The sequence below is a fragment of the Sus scrofa genome, chromosome 10, assembly GCF_054392235.1.
Source record: "Sus scrofa isolate SSC_HxYL_T2T_F1_AM1 chromosome 10, Sscrofa_HxYL_maternal_Yorkshire_Landrace_v2.0, whole genome shotgun sequence".
In the NCBI taxonomy this organism is placed as follows: Eukaryota; Metazoa; Chordata; class Mammalia; order Artiodactyla; family Suidae; genus Sus; species Sus scrofa.
The window spans coordinates 4,893,585-4,915,964 of record NC_139392.1 but is presented as its reverse complement, the minus strand read 5'-3'; the positions used below and the strand labels follow the sequence as shown (position 1 = coordinate 4,915,964).

Genomic DNA, 22,380 nt, shown 5'->3' with positions numbered 1-22,380 from the left:
GCTGCTGTATTCTCTCTAGAAACTTCACTCAGTAATTCAAACCATGGCTATATTCTCCTCCAACCACCGAGAGAGCTGCCTTTTGCTCTTCCATGATTCCCCTGTGCCACTGTCCCATTACCTGAGAAAACAGGACTTCGGAGTTGAAACTGATTATCAGTCAGCTAGATTACTAAATGCATCGATGAATCATTTTTATACTCTACATATTTCTCCCTAATCAAGTTAAAGAGTCTATGAAATTTGTTGTGAAGGAAGGAATTTTGCCTCAACTATGAAAAAGGGTCTAGTCTTATTCCCAGGTCCTAGGAGGATAACCTCTAAATCTTTGTAATTTCCCCTCCAGATAGGAGTGTCTATTCTTTGCAGATCACATCTGAGAGTGATAGGAGGTGACCACGGTGGACTCTTCAGCCACCGATAGTCATTTCAACTTCTGCTAAATGGGGGAGCTAGAGACTGAGCTCAGCCAACCAACCATGGCTATGTAGTGATTCAATAAAATCACTATATTGGATGTACTTCCCTGGTTGACAATACACTGTGCAAGTGGTCACAGAGTATGTCTAGAGGGAGGTAATGCTGTCCACGACTCCATGGAAGAGGATGACCAGAATTTCCACGTCAGTCCTTTCCTAGTATCACCCCTTTGCATTTCTCCTCTTGGCTGACTCTAATGTGTACCTTTTCTCTGTAATGAATGTCTCCATACAAACAGCTTTTCAGTAAATACTGAGGATCTCTATAGCAAATGCATGAAATCTGAATGCGGTTTAGGGAACCCCCTGCTTTTTTTGTTTTGAAAAGTCTTGAGCAGACTTAACAGTTTGGCTAATGCCAGGTCATGAGGCATAATAATGTGCCAGCATAATCTATTGCCAATTTGCAGATCTTGCATTATTCTATATGCAGAGAAATTATCTTTCAAAATTGAAAAAAAAACTAAAAAAATCTCTAAGACATACAAAAACTGAGAGAAATCACCAACAGATCTGCCCTGCAAGAAGTGTTTAAAAAGTTCTTCAGGGAGAAGAAAAATAATACAGGTCAAACACATGAATCCACATAAGGGAAGAAAGACTATTGGAGAGTGATTTTAATATAGGTAAAATTAAACACTTTACTTACCTCATTCTTGATTCCTCTAAACTATAACTGTTTCAAGTGACTATAGTAACAATCTCCTGGGTAATTACTGTATATAAATAAGTGAAATTAATGGCAACACTATCACAAGGGAGAGGAGGAAGGTGTTCGAAAGACTCCTCTACAAAGTATCTGCACTACACAGAAAGTGGTATAGTTATTATTAGAAGATAGACTTCGATTAGTTATAAACATAAATTTCTTTCTTTCTTTTTTTTCTTTTTGCTTTTTAGGGCCACACCCACAGCATATGGAAGTTCCCAGGCGAAGGTTCATATTGGAGCTACAGCTGTCAGCCTACAACATAGCTCACAGCAACACTAGATCCCCAACCCACTGAGTGAAGCCAGGGATTGAACCTCCATCCGCATGGATACTAGCTGGATTCATTTCTGTTGCACCCATGATGGGAACTCCTATAAATGTACATTTCAAACTCAAAGATAACCACTAATTTTTGTAAATGTATATTTGATACTGAGGAGACAAAACGGAATCAAATTAAAAGCTCATTTAAATCCAAAGAGAGAAAAGAGAGACAATAAACAAAGAATAATTGCAATGATTAGAAAACAGTTAAAAACATGGCAGATATTTTTCCAAATACATCTCTAATCTCTTCAAATGTTAATGATCTATATACTGAAATTAAAGGACAGCAATTGTTACGAAAGAGAAAGACATAACTATATATTTCCTGTAATATAAACTCACTTCAAATACAAAGACACAAACAAGTTATGAATAAAGAGATAAAGGAAGATATGCCGTGCTAAGGCTAATGAAAATAAATCTGGAAGAGCTATATTAAAATCACTCAAAGCCAACGTCAGAAAAAGTGAAATTGTAAAGGATAAAGAAAGCATTACTTGAAAGTAAAGGCGTCAGTTCTCCAAGGAGACATAACAGTTACTGAATTATATGCACATGAGAATATCAAATGCATGAGGCAAAAACTGGTAAGATGGAAAATAGAAATACAAGTCCACTATCACTTGTGCTACTGGAAAATAGAGCATTCCACCATACCGGTCCCTTTTTGTTGCAGGGAATGGCTTACAGCAAACACCCTTTGTTATAGAAAATATCCTTCTCCATATGACCCAGCTAAGACTCATGGCCGCCCCTTGTTTAATACATGACAAAACCAGAAAAGATCCTCCAAGCATTCATCTCTGTCACGTAAATAATGAGATGGACCCACTCCCATTGTCCCCACTCATCAATCTGAACAAACTGCTTTTTAACCAAAACTTAGTTAAGTTTTTCCTCCACCCACCAGGCTTTGAACTTTGCCTGAACCAGGATACAACACATTCTTAGGGATTCTCAATTGTAGGATAACTTGGGATTTCCTATCTGCTGTCTTCTCTTACCACCATTGCTCACACAACTTTATCACATCAGGTCCTTTCTAGCCTTGTTTATACACGCCCTATACAAGAGAATTTCCTGCTTGACCTTGGAAGCTTTTCTAGATTTCAGTTTGATTCTCCCCATTGTGATCATCCCATTATGCCTACTGCTGGTTTTCCTCTTTCACAATAATTCTTTCAAATAAATTGCCTCCTTACCTAAGTACAAATTTGTTTCTTATTTGAAAAAAATCTTATAAAGTGTCTTGTCAAGCCACTGTGAAATTAAACATAAATCAATAATGATAAGGTAGCTGGATATTACACATCACAACTCTAAATAACACAGGTGTTGATGAAGAAGTCTTAAGTGACATTTAAAAACCTATTTTGAACAAAGTGAAAATAAAATGAGAATATAGTGAAACTTGTAGGGTGCATAGAGAGCAGTGCTTAGAGAAAATCTATGGCATTAAATACATGTCATTGAAAAGAGGAAAACTTAAATCAAATAATCCAAACTTCACTTTAGAAAACTCGATGGGGGGAAAAAAAACAAAAACATTTTAAGCCTAAAGCAAGCAGACTAGAGGGAATAATAAAAATTAGAGCAGAAATCAATGGAAAATAAACATGGGAAAATAATAGAGAAAGTTAATGAAACTGAAAGATCAATACAATAGATAAAGCTCTAGACAGACTAACCAAGAGAAAAGAGAGAAGATACACACTGCCAAGATCTTAACTTAAAGAGGGACCACTACTACTGAGCCATGAACATTAAAAGAATAAGAATAGAGTACTACAAACAATGAAAACAGACAAGATGGCTCAATTACATGAGATACAAAAACCCACACAAAGAGAAATAAATATTCAAAGTATGCCTGTATCTATGTAAGAAATTGAGTCAATAAAAAATAACCTTCCAAAAGAGAAAGCAAGAGGCACAGGAGGTTTCACTGGTGAATTCAACCAAACATTTAAGGAAGAAATGATTTCTGTTTCCTGCAGTCTTTCCAGGAATCAAAGCAGAGGGAAATATTACTAACTCATTCTATGAAACCACCAGCATCCTAATACTCAAATCAGAAATACATCGGAACAAAGGAAAACTACAAGCCAATGTATCTCCTGAACACAGATGAAAAAGTCAACAGAATATCAACACATAGAATCCAACAATATATGTGAAAATTTATATATGATGACCAAGTGGAACTTATTCTAGGTATACAAGCCTTGTTGAAAATTTGAAAAGCACATAATATAATCCACCATATCAACAAGATAAAGAAAAAATCACATAATCATGGCAATAGACGTCAAAATTCATTTGATAAAATCCAATAATGTCATAATAAAAAAAATTCTCAGCCAAGATTAAAGAAATTCCTTAAGTTAATAAATAGAATCTACAATAAAAACTATAGCTAATATCCTAATTAATCTTAAGTAACTGGTGGCTTTCACCCTAATACTAGGAACAAAGCAAGGATTCCCTTTCCCACTTCTTTCTTTTTTTTTTCTTTACTCTTTAGGGCCACACCTGCAGCATATGGAAGTCCTGGGCTAGGGGTTGAATTCAAGCTGCAGCTACCAGCCTATACCACAGCCATAGCAGCATCAGATTCGAGCTGTGCCTGTGACCTACATCACAGCTCATGGCAATGCCAGATCCTTCACCTGCTGAGCAAGGCCAGGGATCGAATATGCATCCTCATGGATACTACTCAGGTTCATTACCACTGAGCTACAAGGGGAACTCCCCTTCCCACCACTTCTAATAAACATTGTACCAAAATTCCCTGCTAGTGCAATGGACGAAGAAAAGGAAATAAACGGCATCAATTTAAAAAGAATAAAACACTTTCATTCTCAAATGTATAAAGAAATAGACAAGAGGCTTCAAATAGAGTCACTTGTGCTAAGCCCCACATCATCAAACTGAGACTTGCTACTGCCTAACCTAATTGCCATCTAAAACCCCCATGCAAACTTTAATGCATAAACCTGGAATTACCTGGTCAGCCCTGTGGAGGTAATCTGCCTAATAGGCCTTTCCATTCCCCTTACATGGGCTACTTTGGCTAAAACAATGCTATCTCTGCTAATAATTTTCTTTTTTCTGCCCCCTTTCTGCCTTTAAAAACTTTTCTATAGCTCAATAGAGCTCCTTTCTATTTATTTCTAGATGGACACACTTGATTCATGAATTATTTAATAAAGCCAATTAGATTTGTCAACTTTACTCAGATGGGTAGATTTGGTGGCAGTTGTGGGGCTGAGGCAGACTTCTGACAGCATTTAGGGACAAGAAACACAGGCTTGTGTTCATTGTCTTTCTTACCCCTTTCTGAAGGTCCTGGGTAAATTCCTTCTCAGTTCTAAGCTTTACTTTACATGTTGAGATCTGCTGATTCAGCCCTTTCTCCCAGTCTCTAGTTCCATAGGCATCACTGCTGATGCATGCAAGGCATTCTATTGGTCCATGTGCATTAACTTCTAAAGCCAAGCTCTTGGTTCTATCTCCAGACTTCACATTGGGAACAATTCACAGTTTAGCCCGCAGTCTGCCCTTTGTTTGGAATTCTTCCCCACATTCCATGTTGGGAATAACTGGTAGCAGCTGCATTCTGTGTTATTTGGAATCAGCTTTCAACCTCTATTCTTCTCAGTCTACTAGCTCAATCCTTTCCCCAGCCCCCTGTCTGTTGGTTATTGCTGGTTTATTAATGCATACATTTAAATAAAATTATTGCTAACAAGGTCTCAGAAGCCAAAAAGATGCAAAAAAAAAAAAAAAAAAAAAAGCAGGTGGGCAGCTTAAGAGATTTAAGATCATTAGGCACCTAACTAAATCTCCCATGTCAGGATAAGCTGGTTACTGACCATTACATGGATAGTAAGTCAACCACCAATCTCAAGAAAATTTTCATGTAATGAGGTACTCTATAAACATCCCACCATTTCCAATCTAGCAATATATCCCTTCTATGTATTACTTTGGCTTTGAGAGACCCAAAGCCTTGGCTAAAATAAGTGAATAAATAATTACGTAAGATCCCTAAAATCCAAAGAGTTAAGTGGCATCTTCTGGCAAAACTGTTTATTGTATGTCTAATAACTGTAGCCCCAGAAGCTGTAGTTATCTACAAAGACAACAACATCTTACATAAACAATAGAAAATTACAATGGCCACTGTGGGAATATTCCAATTAGACAAGATCATTCATTTAATACGTGCATTTGAAAGTAAGGATTACAGGAGTTTCTGTTGTGGCACAGTGGAAACAAATCCACTAGCAACCATGAAGTTGTGGGTTCGATCCCTGGCCCCACTCAGTGGGTCGGGGATCCTGTGTTGCCATGAGCTGTGCTGTAGGCTTGCAGCTGTAGCTCTGATTTGACCCCTAGCCTGGGAACGTCCATATGCCATGGGTTCAGCCAAAAAGAAAAAAAAAAAAAAGTAAGGATTACTACGTCAAATAAGCAAAATGGGATACCTATTTTTACTGGTATACAGAAACTTCCCAAAGTCCTCAGAAGTAAACAAAGTCTGCCAAACAACTAGCTCTTCAGCTGTAATAGCTTCAAGGCCAGAGACCTAAAATGACACCTAGGCCTCCCCTATGACATCCTCCTAGCATCCTCATTAAAATGCTAGCACAGAAGGTGATGTCTCATTTGTAATCAACTGGAACAGTGAAAAAGTCTGTGAATGGCCTATGCACATTTTCCAGCATCTACTAGAACACGTCCATGTCTGTCTTTGCAGGAATGCTGCCATAAGGGTCCCTCCCAGAGCTGATTAGATGCTGAGGGACTTTCAGGTACATTACTCCATTTAACAGCTAAGGGGAAGTTAATTAAACATAAATTAATTAAAAACTTTGTCAAATTATGGAAAATATCAGAGCTATACTCCACTTAAGACCCCACGCAGAAACTTCTGGTGGAATCCTGAAAAACTGACAGAAGTTAACAAAGGGTAAGAATTCTTACCAGCATCAGTGTTCCTGAATCTCTGTTTATGGTGCCCTGTGGAGAGAGGAAATTAAAAATGAACAATTGTTGCTTCCTTTGCAAGTCCAGACCCATTTGGTGCCCCCTATTCCTCTCCCAGAGAGAGGCATCGCCTTCCTGCTTGCTTTATGCCAAGTCAAGAGTTTGGCTTGGCTTTTGTTTTTGTTTTGTTTTGTTTTGTTTTAAGTTATTTCTTTTGGTTATGACTTTGGGCTCATTTGGGGAATGATCTTGTAAAGCCAACTCTTCTGCTCTCTCTGAGGACACCTCTTGGATCCATGGGATTGTATCATATTGCCAAAATATTCACTCTTTATCATGGCTGAAATCTGATATTTGAAAGGATTTTTAGTAATTTTATAATCAGAAATGTGGCTAAATTGGAATCTGATATTCAGAGCCTTTTTCTTTTTTTCTTTCTTTTTTTTTTTTTAATTGTAGGCTTTCTCCTCAAGACTAAATGTACCCGGAAGAAAAGAAAAGCACTCCAACATAGGTAGGTGGGTATGTCAGTCCTTCATCTTCAAGGATACAACCCAATTCTTTGAGGAATTAAACAGCACTTCTCTAAAAAATCTTTATAAAACTAGAAATGCAGTTCTAGAGGCAGTTCAAAGTGTACCTATTCCTTTCACAATCCCAAACCTTCCTATTCATCTTACAGAGCATATAACTTGCATTCTTTCTCTGGGCATTTGAGACAGAAAACTTAAAGTACAAACTTTGGAGAGAAACTTATCTGAAGAACTTCAGCCAAAAAAAAAAAAAAAAATCTTTTAAGAGCTGCTCCACAGATTTTAGAGAAGGGTTTAGCCATGTGAGCAAGTACCCTTACCTTATTCCATCCACCAGAAAAAAACACTTAGAGCAAACTTTTTTTTTTTTTTTAAATAACTGGTGAGTTTTACACTACTGTACCTGTCTCACAGCTAAAATTTTGAAACAAAACTATAAGGTGTCTGGTTTTATCTGTCTCTATGTTTAGGTGTATCTATGTATGTGCTGTAGATACATGGTATGCGGTGTTTTTCTACGTCTAAATGTTACTGCCAAGAATAATCTGTAAACGTGTTCTATTTAATTGGCTTAAAGCGCAAAACTAGTGCTATGAATTGAAGAACTATAATAAAAACTAACCCAATTGATTTACCAGCTAATGTGGTCTAGGATTAATATGCAGTAAATTAAAGATAGTCTGTCGGTTTAGGTAAAACAAGCATATCTTAGAGACATCTCATCATTCAATAGAATACTTTGATACTACCGAGGTTTAAAGGTCTAATAAATTAACATCATCTCTTACACAATTTGATGGTGATGACGACAATAAGACTGTAAGAGAATGACTGATTTTGCTTAATGTCTCAGGAAGTTTTGTGGGTAATCTAAACATAAGACATTAGGAACCTAAGTACATTAAATACACGAAAGCAAGGTAAAACATTTTCGAGTGAACTTTTAAAATCATTTCTCAAAATCATTTTGGTAACGTAAAATGTTTAATTCAGTTTTGCTAAATTAAGTGATGAATTAAGTTAAATTCACTGAATACCCAGATCATTTCCAAAAAAGACAAAATATTAAAACACTACGTGCTGAGCATAAGTTTATCTACTTTGGACATCTTATTGCCAAAAATGTAAGCTATTTGTGTCTGTTAGTAATCATATTATGCCACATTAAGAAATTTACTATGAAATGAGTTCCCACTGTGGCACGAGAGGATTGGGGACATCAGGCTGTAGGTTCGATTTCTGGCCTGGGACAGTGAGTTAAAGGATCCGGCATTGCTGCAGCTGTGGTATAGGTTGCAACTGTGGCTCAGATCTGATCGGAAAGCTCCATATACCACAAGGCGGTCAAAAGTGAAAAAAAAAAAAAAAAAGAAGAAGAAATTTACTATGAAAAATAGTTTTAGAAATTACAAAAGGTATTTGTCAAGCCACAGAATACTAATATAAAGAATTATTACTAATAAGTAATAATACTTATTAGCGTTCACTTGAAACCAAGTGCTTCTAAGAATTAAAAAAATTCTAGTATATGTCATTGAAGCTCCTAGAAATAAGGAAAACATCTCCATAGGTATGGAAAGTGTATTGCATACTTTTGGTAGAAGAAGGTACGAGAAATGGAGATGTGTTTTTTTGTGGAGGGAAAAGAAAGCAATGTTGTCTTGAAGAGAGGCTAAGAAAGAGGGAAAATATTGTACAAATCGGAATGTAAAAAGGGAAGTTATACAAGGTTTTATGAAAATGAAAACTTTAGAAAGAAATTTTATACATGGTCAGGAATGGCTAAGTTTGGGATAAACTTGATTGAGTGAACTGAGTAAATGATATCGAGCAATATCAAAAGTATCCTAGCACAAAAATAGAATTTGGCTTTCTCTGTATTCAAAGGACAAAGTTTTATTGGACTATTGATCTGTTCTCCACAAGAGGCTGTAAAGGCATTTTCAAATAATCTGCCTAGAAAACAGGAATTAAATGTTTTATCAAAATATCTTTTCTGTGTTCAGGAAGCTGAATCTTCTCTATTTAAAAAAAAAAATCTGGAGTTCCCATCGTGGTTCAGTGGTTAATGAATCTGACTAGGAACGATGAGGTTGCAGGTTTGATCCCTGGCCTTGCTCAGTGAGTTAAGGATCCGGCACTGCCGTGAGCTGTGATGTAGGTTGCAGACGCGGCTCGGATCCAGTGTTGCTGTGGCTCTGGTGTAGGCCGGCGGCTAGAGCTCCGATTGGACCCCTAGCCTGGGAACCTCCATATGCCGTGGGAGCGGCCCTAGAAAAGGCAAAAAGACAAAAAAAAAAAAAAAAAAAAAAATCTAAGTTTTAAAACTACTATACTTTCTACATTTGCTTTTAACATTTATTGTCACTTTGGTTAAATATATGACAAAGTATTGTTTCACAGTAACCTATGATCCTCTGTGACTAAGTGTCTTAAAACTTTCTGTAATTTTTGACAAACTGGCCAAAATTAAATTTCAAATAAAGTATTTTTGACCCTGAATTAGATTTAAAGTTTTCCAGAGGGCTCCAGGAACACCTCAAAAAATTTATTCTCTCTCCTTACAAAAAGGGAGATATTAAATTAATTAGGCTTATTTAATATGTCAAATTACATGGGATACATTTTCAAATAAAAAGTAAAACAAACCCTTCTTTGTGTTGTGTCTATATAGGTATCTGTTAAAAGTGTCCCAGGAATTATGTTAAGTTCCTAAAGTTTGATGAGTCCTGACAGGCTGTCGTCATAATAATTCAAGTTATGATCTTAAAATGTTGAACATTGTTGAAATAACTATATTTCTTCATCAAATGAACTCTAACCAGGACCGTTTTAAGTCTTTTATCATCTCCAACAATTCCTGTTTTACTCTGATGCTTTGCAAAGATGTTCCTCCAAAAGTGATTCATCTTCAAAGAGCGTCATGCCCAGAACTCTGATGGGATTCCAGAACACAGATTTCTGATAACCCCAACATCATGAAGCTCAACTCGGGAGAAATTTTTAGATCTAATGGGAAAAGTGGATTCAAGCAGAACAAGACTTAATAGCAGGGGGATAAAAATGAACTGGTAAAAACAATTCTAATTTTTTATGACTTTTTGTTGGTTCTTATACTTTTCTGTTTTTCCAGATTTAAGAAAATCTTTTTATTTTTTCTCTTAAAGCTACCCACAATTTGATAAGATATATCTTTGTAAACAAAGATAAAACACTAACATTTCCCCTCTACTTGATCTCTCCAGAATCTGGAAACTCTCCAGTATCATTTTCATGGCAATATAAGTTAGTTATTTACATAAGTTCAGTAAGAAACTGTTCTCCTTATTAGAGGACAAACCTGGAAACACTGGTTCTATTACCAAAGCTTTGACTAGAATGTCATATTTGAGATATGACCAGCTATCACCAGACAGTATTAAGGAACTAAGGTTGACTTTTATGGAGACAATAAAGCACTGGCCTGAGGCTTTCAATCTAAGATTCCTTATGAAACAATTCAGCAAAGCAGTCTCAAAAAGAGCTTATACGGTCAATCACTATTCTTGCTGCAGTTATGTAATAACCTGGGCAAGTTTAATGCAAACAAATTAGTTTTACTGTGATTATCTTTGATTAAAATGGGAATAATTGTAGATAGAAAAATTATGATTGTACCTTTATATTAGATCCTGGCACCATCAGTTATCTTTGAGGTTTTGTTATCTATCTATAAATTGGATTGGATCTTAAATTCTTCTAGTTCCCTTCTGGCTAGAGCGCTCCAAAGTAATGTGTGCAATTAGCTCTCACCCTTCAGTTCGTAATCTCTAAGAGAAAAGACTTCTGGTAAATTGCCTTGTAAGGACAAGGACTATATTAGGTCCTCCTCGCTAATGAGAAGTCAGCCAAACTTCAGGAACTTGAACGTTGGATGTGCAGCTCAAAGCCAAAGAAGGCACCACTTGACATCTGGTTCTGAATAGACACTGGCGACCTCCAAGTCCAACTGACCAGGAAGAGAAATAGCTGACACCGAGGTGGACCCTTCCTCCCAAGGCAGCAAACCAAGACTTCATACTTTGCAACCTTTCTTCCTTGCCTTTCTTTCATTCATCACGGCATTGCCCTGGAAAAACAATACATCACCTGCATCTCCCAGGCTATTGCTAAGGGGGTAACCTCTGGAATTTAGAACAACTCTATTTTGGGCTGGGAGATTACTTCTCAAAATATCCTGAAAACCTGACTGACACCTGACCTGACTAGACAAATGTAAAAACAGTCCCTGAGAGTGAACCCATTAACAGTGCCAACTGGGTGGAAGTGGTCTGTGCTCTGACAGGATTTATCTTTGGGGTGGCTATCATTCCCTCTGGACCTATGAATGCCTAGATACCTGTGGCATAACCAGGTAGTGCCACTTGGGTTATCTGAGTTCCCAACCATTCAGAAAACAAAAACAAAAACAAAACCCTCACTAGGTCACTCCTCTGGATTTATATCCTTGAGTTAGAAAGAATTTACCAGGAGGCGATTACAACTCATGATTCCATTTTCCCTTGGTTAGGAATATATGTAAATGAGAATATAATCAGAAACCTCTGCTTAACTTTCAAACATATTGCAGAATCCGTGATTAAGACAATAGCTGCAAAACAAAATCCTTCTACGCTTTGGCCAAAGTTTGTTCTTCATAACAAGATAGCCCCTGATTATCTTCTAGCTGAGCAACAGTGTATCTGTGCTGTAGCCAGCACCACCTGCTGCACCTAGATTAACACTCTGGGGAAGATAAAACTCAGTAACATTAGGTTACGGAACAAGTACCTGGGCTTAAAAAAAAAAAAAAAAGTGATGCCTTTAGTGGGGTCTTTCTTTTATTTAATTTTAATTGGTTTCAATGTTTCCTTCTCTACATCACAGCAGTGCTCTTTTTGGCTGAATTTTTTAACAGTTAACATGATTTTGTATGTAAAAAAAAAAAAATCAACACACAAATTCCTTGAAATAATGAGAAAGTGTAGCAAATTCATGGGAACCAAGATGAACAGGCCAAAAGTAACTGCTTTTCTCCACACTAGTAACAAAAAATTTGAATTTGAAATAAAAACACTATAATACCATTTATAATAGCACCAAAAAATGGTACAAGTTGGGCCTGACGCATCTGGTCATTCCAGAAAGTAAGGCAATGGTAAACAAAAACTGATGGAGAGATGTTAGTGAGACAATCACCAACTGAAAGAATTCCAATACTGTTATTTTTAAAGTGCTGAATAGATAAATACATGTGGGAAACAGACACACATTCTACGCATAATAATTTCAAATAAGTAGATAGTCCACTCTTAAAGAAGGGTAGCAAAGCTCCCTACTCTTGGGGTGTAGGCTGGGAAAAATGACTTCTCTCCAAAGTGCACAATACACAAAAGAAAAAAGAAGTACATTTAAAATGGAGAAATACAACAGATACTACTTTCACCAGGGGTCAAAGATAGCATCAACAGTGATGTCATGTTGATATTAAGTACCTCTGGTGTAATGAGAAACATATTTGGTTTTCTAGCTCCTGCTACAGAACTCCTCAAACACTTGGAATTTTCTGAGTCACAGGAATATTTTTGTTTTGTTTTAGGACCACATCTGTGGCATATGGAAATTGCCAGGCTAGGGGTTGAATAAGAGCTGCAGTTGTCGGCCTATGCCACAACCACAGCAACACCAGATCTGAGCTGCACCTGTGACCTGGACCACAGCTTGCGGCAATGCTGGATCCTTAACCCCACTGAGGGAGGCAGTGGATCAAACCCACATCCTCATAGGTACCAGTTGGGTTCATTACCACTGAGCCACAGTGGGAACTCCAGGACTATTTTTACTATTATTATTACTTTGGATTCAGTTTTGAGCACACTTGACTTTATGCTAAGGTTGGGTTCCTAATTACACTCAGGATGGTGCTGGTCACCAGAAATACCAAGTGATTAGGATATTGGAACTTTGAACCCCACCCACTGACCTCTGGGAAGGGAGAAGTGAGGGATTAGGCTCTGTATAAACTTTGGAACAAGGAGCTTTGATGAACTTCCAGGTGGTAAATCAACTCTTGTGCCAGGAGGGTAACACACCTCAACTCTAGGAGAACAGAAGCTCCTGTAACAAGGTCTCTGTCTTCTGGACCTCACTCTATGTACCTCTTCATCTTCCTGTTTACCTGGAGCATTTATAATACCTTCATAATAAACGAGGAAACAAAGTCAAGTATTTCCCTGAGTTCCATGAGATGTTCTGGCAAATTAGCTAACCTGAGGAGGGAGACGTGAGAACCTAGAATTTGTAGCTAAGTCAGACATAAGGATGGGTAACCTGGGGACCCTTGACTAGAAAATGATGCCTGCACTGGAAGGGTAGTCTTGTGATTGAGCCCTTAACCTGTGGAGTCTGAACTAACTCCAAATAGTGTCAGACTGAATTATGGACATCCAGTTAATGTCCTTACAGAATTAGATATACTTGCTCAGCACGGAAAACTGCTACCCATTTAGCATTGGAACTGGGGGTATGAGTAGAAAGAGCACTTCATAGTGCCCTTGACATAACGTAATGAGAATGGGACATTACTTTTCTGACCTTCCTATAAAACATTTAAAGACCCATGCTAATTAGATGGGGAAAAAATCAGACAAATCCTAATTGAGTGATACTAAATAAAATATCTGACCAGTAATCCCCAAAACTTTAAAGGTTATAAAGAGAAAAAAAATCCTGAGATATTTTCACAGCCAAGAAGAGCCTAAAAAGATATGATAATTAAGTGTATTGTGGTATACTAGATAGGCTCCTGGAGCAGAGAAAGTCCATTAGGTAGAAAGTAAGGAAATATAAAGTATGCATACTAGTTGACAATAATGTGTGGATACTGTTTGATTCTCACAGATATATTCTGCTAAAATAACAGAACAATAGAGAAAACTGAGTACAAGGTGTAGGGAATTCTCGGTACTATTTTTGCAATTTTTTTCTGTAAATCTGTAATGTCTAAAACATAAAATTTATTTTTTTACACTGCAATTTTTTTTACCTTTTCAGGTTAATATCTTTCTCTTCCTCTCTTTTGCCATTCTCACCTCCAAATATTTTAGTGTGCTTTCTTATATACGAGGTAGAAATGGAAGAGAGAAGGTTGATCACCAGGCATATTGGCTGTTCTGAGTTACACACAGTATGATAAAATATGTTCATTTAAGAACTATGCCAAATATTTAATCATTATATTACAACAGTGACAGTGAATCATTTCTATGTATTTAACTCATCTATATCATTTCAATATTTCCAAATCTGTTGCAGATAAATATATATATGTATAGAGATACATTGATACAGATACAGATACATCGATATATTCTTTCAGAACCCAAAACGGTGTCTTCCTTATAAATATTGGTGAATGAATAAATGCACCCTATATTTCATCGTAGTTATTACAAGGCATTTTACTCTCGTTATGTTCGAGTATACATCATTAACATTTTTAAAGGTTCTGTTTATAAAGTCTTTCATCTAATTTTATTTTCATCATCATCGTAATTAACTCACAACGTTTTTTTTTCAATTTTCTTATAATGAAATACATGAAGCCTAAAGAAGGAACAATTTTCTAGAAACATTAACCATTCTTGTAGCAACACACTTACAAAGGAAGTCAATTCTGTGAAAAGACATGCTCTTTAAATTGCTACAAGAATTTCTGTGAGGAGTCCAAGGTTGTTTTCTGAGGAGGAGACAGCTGCCTTTATTCTTCTAGTGACTTCTTGATATTTTCACAGAGGATTATTATGATCACAGGAAGTCATCACCAGTTCCTATATGCTATACAATTTATGAGAGAGATGTATTTGTCAAATCTGTGAAGGGGCTCTGTGGTTGCTTATGCAGGATTAGTTTTGCTGGAAGTCCAGCAGACAGAGGCCATTTAAAAAATTCTTTGCTGCTGCTCAAAAATGACATCCTACTGATAGACCATCTGGATGTCTGCTGGAATCAAGTTTAGCACTACTGGTAGGAGCCAAAGTTGAATTCCTGGATAGCTTCCTATACAGATATGTTTAAACAAAGGTATTTAATCAGCATGCTTGTTGATGGTACTACAACCATGTGACTTGATAGGATAAGGACTTTAATGACATAGACAAAGGGTTTTAACAGTGCTTTAAAAAAAAAAAACTCTTGAAAAGTAAAATAAGTATTTTAAACTTTTCCATTTTACCTAATAAACAGTCATCCTAACAATTACCTTTCTTGTTCTGCATAGATTATAGCCCTATAAAATTTCATCAATTTAAATCCACAGGCAGAGGGTCATTTGTGCAATCATTCAGTCTTTGTTTCCTAGGAAACAGACCAGTCAAGAGATGAAAGATGGCCACCCACTCTATCACCATTATTTGATTCTGCGCTAATCCATGTAATTCATAAGTTTCTTTTTCTTATTGCTCAAATTCTGCTCTGGTTTTAAGGCCATTTTAGAACCCCATTTTCATTTAATATTTTATGCAATCCTAAAATAGAGTTGTTATCGACCTTCAAAATGGTAAAATTCTTCACTGATACAATTCATATTGAATTTCTAAATCCCACTCCAACAGAAATGAATAACGCTATCACATATTTTGTGAAAAATGATCTGTGATAAAAACTGTATCTGGAGAGATAGGTATAGAATAAACATATAGAATAGTGGTTGACCTCAATATGTTACTTTTCATATTATCTAGAATTTAGTCTTTACAGATCCACCTGATTACCTTAAACGGCCAATTTATGTATAAATGAACTGTGTGTTGGTAAATAGTTATGTAAAATGAAGAACAGCTTGTTCTCAAAACTTCAGTTTATGACCTTACTATTGTCTTCATGCAACACAAAAACTTTTTTTTTTTTTTTTTTTTTTTTTTGCTTTTTAGGGCTGCACTTGCAGCATATTGAAGTCCCCTGGCTAGGGGTCAAATGGGAGCTCCAGTTGCTGGCTTATGCCACAGCCACAGCACCTTGGGTTCTGGGCCACACCTCTGACCTCCACCACAGCTCACCACAACTCCAGATCCTTAACCCACTGAGTGAGACCAGGGATTAAACTCACATCCTCAAGGATACTAGTTGTGTTCATTCCTGCTGAGCCACAGTGGGGGGACTACAAGATCATACACCTTTTAAGATTGTTCTCCAATTTCAAGGTATGGTAGAAAAAATGGTTTCTTGAAAAATAATATTTGGTGCTTGCAAATGGTAACTTGGAAAGTAATCCTGGCCTCTGGATCTGCTGTAAACAGTGCTCGGCCTAAGAGGTCTGATTTCTAGTTGAGTGGTAGACAGTAGAGTTTGAGGACAAACTGCTTGCTATTCAGATGTTATCTATTCAGTTTCCCTCAAAACTGGCAGGCTCTTTTAACTACCAAAAGTTCCTTAAGCCTTTGGTTAAGAAAAGACATTATATTAATTTTATTTTATTTATTTTTTTATTTTTTTATTTTCCCACTGTACAGCAAGGGGATCAGGTTATCCTTACATGTATACATTGCAATTACAGTTTTTCCCCCACCCTTTCTTCTGTTGCAACATGAGTATCTAGACATAGTTCTCAATGCTATTCAGCAGGATCTCCTTGTAAATCTATTCTAAGTTGTGTCTGATAAGCCCAAGCTCCCGATCCCTCCCACTCCCTCCCCCTCCCATCAGGCAGCCACAAGTCTCTTCTCCAAGTCCATGATTTTCTTTTCTGAGGAGATGTTATTATATTAATTTTAAACTGTGAGTGATCCTCTATGGAATTAATACTTGCATTATCAAATTCCTAAGATAAGATGATTCTGCAGCTCATCATTTGGAAACACATATTCTGCTTGTTTTATATAGTAAACTATTGCTAAACTAGTTAGAAAAGAATATATACATATTTAAATATATTTAATATTTAGTATATATTCTAAACTACTATATATATGCTGAAGTATTGCTAAACTATTTAGAAAAGAAAATTTAGTTCTATTTCTCTAGGATTTCCTCTCATATGCACCTAAACCTAAAAGAAAACAAATATATCATCACAATCATCCTTTGGTGGGATTATTACAGAATTACATTGTAAAAATAATTGTACACATCGTAATATCTTTCGTATAGGTAATCACACTCCTTGCTTATGAATATTTCTGTATTAAAATTTTGTTTGAGAAACATAATCTGAAGCATGTTATTTTAAGAGAAAACTATCCCTTTGTGCAATGTTAAAGAATTAAATGTCTTTCATTAAGGAAATACTATTAAAGGAAAGAGAGAAAAGACATATTTTACTCAGCATGTCGTGAGCAGAACATTCTAATTTTCAATAGGTTTTTTTACATTTTATGAACACAAGATTCCAAGCACAGCTATCCTCCCGCTTTTTCAAAGTTTGCTTTTTTGTCACTTTCCCTTTATGAAAGGCCTACGTTAGTACCTGTTTTACTAACAAAAGTAACCCCGAGAGGATTTTCTTTGCTATGAAAAACGGCAAAAAGCAAAAATAGCTTTCAGCCCTTGTTTTGCAGGCGCCCTTACAGATGCAGCGCAGGATGAGCATACAATAGCGCCACCCAGCTTCTTCCTGGGAACTACACTCAGCATCTCTGCATCAAGCTGCCATAGCGTTTAACTGTGTTTATGAGCACCTGTGCTTTATATCCATTTATTTTCTGAATCCCTTAGCAAAATGGCTCCTAAGTTAACTGTTTCCTTGTTTTGCCCCCTTTTAGCATGTGAAATGTTTCATAGGAGCGCTCTACTTTTGGATAGTGTGGAAATCCATTATATCTAACAGGGCTAAAATTAGGACTCACAAAAATAGTAGAATAACGTGTCCCTGAATATTTTAGGTACAAATTTTAAAAAAGAGAAATAATTTCTGAATGGAGTTTTCACTATTCACTGTACAGAACATATACTAGATATTTTAAATTAATAACGAAAGAAAGAATTACGAATATATTTTCCTCTGTTAAACATAATGAAACTCAGGTAGTAATGAATTTTACCTAATCATTCTTAAAAATGCCACTTATGGCAAGTTGTAGGTAATAGGCCAACATATTTTACTGCTGAGTATTCCTTAACTCCTTCTCTGCTTTCACTTATTGTTTAATTAAATTTTTATATTTAGAAATAGTTTTTGATTTACTGAAGACTTACAGTATAGTAGAGAGAGTTTCTCTACATCTTTTACTCAAATTCCACTAATATTAATATCTTACATATTTGTGATACATTTATCAAAACAAAGGAATTGACATTAATATAATACCTAATAACTACAGACTTTACTCCTATTTCATTGGGTTATTCATTCACGTCTTCTTTTAAAAGAGAAATTTTCAATGTGTCTTGGATCCATCCATCTGTTGACGGACCTGTAGACTGTTTCTATGTCTTGGGTATTGTGAACAGTGCTGCAATGAATATACAGGTGCGTGTGACTTTTTCAAGGAAAGTTTTGTCTGGATCTATGTCCAGGAGTGGGGTTTCTCTATCATATGGTAGTTCTATTTTAGTTTTCTGAGGTACCTCCATACTGTTTTCCACAGTGGTTGTACCAATGGACATTCCCACCAACAGTGAAGGAGGGTTCCCTTTTCTCTACAATCCTCTCCAGCATTTGTCATTTGTTGACTTATATTAATGATGGCCATTCTGACTGGAGTGAGACGGTACCTCATAGTAGTTTTGATTTGCATTTCTCTAATAATTAGGGATGGTCAGCATTTTTTCATGTACCTGTTGGCCATCTGTATATTTTCTTTGGAGAAATGTCTATTCAGGTTTTCTGCCAATTTTACAATCGGGTTGTTGATATCACTTATATCTGGAACCTAATAAACAGCACAAATGAAACTACCTACAAAAAAGAAACAAATTCATGGACTTGGAGAACAGACTTGGGGGTGCCAGGGGAGCGGGGAGGGAGTGGGGTGGACTGGGAGTTTGGGGTTAATAGACGCAAACTACTGCATGTGGAGTGGAGAAGTAATGAGATCCTGTTGTATAGCACAGGGTGATGGAAAATGATGGAGGATAATGTGAAATAAAGAATACCTATGTTCTCGGGAGTTCCCGTCATGGCACAGTGGTTAACGAATCCGACTAGGAACCATGAGGTTGCGGGTTCGATCCCTGCCCTTGCTCAGTGGGTTAATGATCCAGTGTTGCTGTGAGCTGTGGTATAGGTCACAGACGTGGCTCAGATTCCGTGTTGCTGTGGCTGTGGTGTAGGCCAGAGGCTATAGCTCCGATTTGACCCCTAGCCTGGGAACCTCCATATGCCATGGGAGCGGCTCAAGAAATGGCAAAGAAGACAAAAAAAAAAAAAAAAAAGAATGTGTATGTTCTCCATCTACGTATCTATCTATTTATATAGATAAATATGACTGGGTCATTTTGCTGTACAGCAGAAATTGACAGAACATTGTAAATCAACTATAATAGAAAATACAAAAATCTTAAAAAATGAAATTCACAACTTAAAAAATTGTCTGAACAATCTAATCCTGAATATCATATTGCTGTCATATCTCTTTGAGACTCCAACCTGTGCTAATTAATCAGTCTTTCACAACCTTGAAACATTTGAAGGATATTAGTCAGTTAATTTGTAGAATATTCATTAATTCATGTTTGCCTGATAGTTTCTGGGGTTACAGATTTTGTTGAATACCACAGAGGTATAGTGGCCTTTTTGCATCATATCAAGGGATATATTAGATAATATGTCTTATTATGGCTGGTTCTAATCTTGCTCACTTGGTTAGGGTGGCATCGGCTAGGTTTTTTCACTGAAAAATGACTCTTTCCCCATCTACATCATATTTCCTAGAAAGAAACCCTTAAGTCTACACTACGTTCAAGAGAAGGTAAATGAGTTTCCATTGCGGCTCAGTGGCTCACTGGGTTAAAGGTCCAGTGTTGCTATGGCGTAGTCTGTGGTATAGGCCAGCATCTATAGCTCTGATTTGACCCCTAGCCTAGGAACCTCCATATGCCAAGGATATGGCCCTAAAAAGATAAACAACAACAACAAAAAAACACTGCATTAAAAAAAAAAAAAAAGTTAAAATCAGCTCTCATTTGCCCACGGTCTTCCATGAAATTTTTAAGTATTTGTGATAAAGTAAAACACTTTTTACTAGTTTGCATTCATTTCTGGGTTCTCCCAACTTTTCCATAGAGCAAAGTTTATTTTCTGTAGCAGAAAGTTCTATAGGTATTTATAAAAGAATAATCATGTTACCACCACCATGGCCCCCTAGAGATGAGTTCCATATATAATTCCTCATTGTAAAATTCTTCATGATAAATTACTTCTCCTGGAATAACTAATAATAGATCATTTTATTTTAGTTTCTTAAACTTTGGGATTACTTACCTTTTATTTAGTCCAGACTCCCAAAGAAAATCACACACAGATGCTAAAAAAATTTAAAACTTCTGAACTAACCACAAGTATGACTTACTTTGATTGCCATTAACAGAAATGAGAAATAATGATGAAAAGAGGGAAGAGTTTTTTTTTTTTTTTTTTTTTTTTTTTTTTAGCAAAATTAAATTAATGAAGGGGAGCCCAGGACCGATTGTAACATTCTTTTTTTTTTTTTTTTCTCCTGCTTCTCCTTCCTTCTAAAAACATTTCTTTATGGCAGAGACCTGCTGGAGGTCTAGCCAACGTGTCCACATTACAGAGATACAGCTGATGGAAGTGGAGACAGGGCAAAGGGCTCTTAAAGTCTGGCTCCTAATGAGGAGTTTTCCAGTAACTTCTTTTTTTTAAGATTTTTATTTTTTCTATTCTAGTTGATTTACAGTGTTTTGTCAATTTCTTCTACACAGCAAGTGCTAAAGCAAAACCTCACATGCATTTCATTGACCTTCTTTAGCTGTAAGGGAGGCTGGAAAGGGCCATCACTTAGATAGGTCTATTTCCATGCGTAATAAAAAGCTGTCAGAAGCCTTTTTCTCCACAAAGAGAGCTCCACTGTCTTGAAAGAAATACCTCCCATGGTACCTATTCTCCTCAAAACACACCCCGTCCATGCTAAACGTGATTTTAATTTCCTCTGAGTAATTGTATGAATTGTCTCTTTTTGACACCTTCCTTTACTTTATTATTTTTCTTTTTAGGTCCACACCTGCAGCATAAGGAAGTTCCCAGGGTAGGGGTCAAGTGAGAACTGTAGTTGCCAGCCTACACCACAGCCACACCAACACGGGAACCAAGCCGTATCTGTGACCTATGCTGCAGCTTGGGGCAACAGTGGATCCTTAACCCACTGAGCAAGGCCAGGGATTGGTCACTATATCGGGTTTGTAACCCACTGAGCCACAATAGAAATTCCATCCTTTCCTTTTTTTTAAAGCTACTGCTATAAATCTTAGTTTACGTATTATTGCATATGACTATAAAATGCATTCTATGAGAGTTTAAATATTTTAGTTAAAATAATAAAGTATTTTTTCCTACAAAGGGAAAGAGGTAAATATTAAGGCAGTTAAACATTTGTATATATTGAAATTAATCAACCAATATCAACATATTAATGTTTTGGATTAAAAAACATTTCTTTTTTCCTTTTTTCTTTTCTTTTCTTTTTTTTTTTGCTTCATAGAGCCACACTCTACAGCTGCTGGCTTACACCTCAGCCACAGAAACACAGGATTCAAGCCATGTCTGTGACCTGCACCACAGCTCACAGCAACACTGGATCCTTAACCCACCAGAGCGAGGCCAGGAATTGAACCCACATCCTCATGGATACTAGTGGGGTTCATAACCCACTAAACCACAATGGGAACTCCCAACAAATCTTTTTCAAGGAAAGTTTCTGAACTCTCACATGTCAGGAAAATATATTTATTTCTAAACTGATCCTGAATGTGTGGGATATTTTTCTATCTAAACACATTTCCAAGCACGTATTAACCAATTAACTAATTCTGACCAATTCCCTTTTTTGCATGACTCAACTGTATTTCCGACCATGACTTGAACTTCTAAATGCAGCTGACATAAAGGATTTAAAGCTAAATAGTAGTTTGGGAACTATGTCTGGTCACTTATGATAGAGCATAATAATGTGAGAAAAAAGAATGTATCCATGTATGTGTAACTGGGTCACCATGCTATACAGCAGAAAATTGACAGAACCCTGTAAACCAGCTATAATGGAAAAAAATAAAAATCATTTTAAAAAAAGAAAGCATTCTTTAAAACAAAGGCCCATTTAGTATGGCCTTTACAGTGATGAATATCTTTAAAACAACATTTGTCATA

General features: G+C 36.5%; 1 protein-coding gene across 1 annotated transcript in view; it reads right to left on the bottom strand.

Moving 5' to 3' along the window:
• The window catches only part of LOC146398768 (uncharacterized), a 690,556-nt gene that overhangs the window by 71,949 nt on the left and 596,227 nt on the right, over positions 1-22,380 (bottom strand). The window contains exon 8 of the mRNA XM_084980982.1: positions 6,508-6,543. The gene's annotated coding sequence lies outside the window, so the exon portion shown is untranslated. The remainder of the gene's footprint in view (positions 1-6,507; positions 6,544-22,380) is intronic.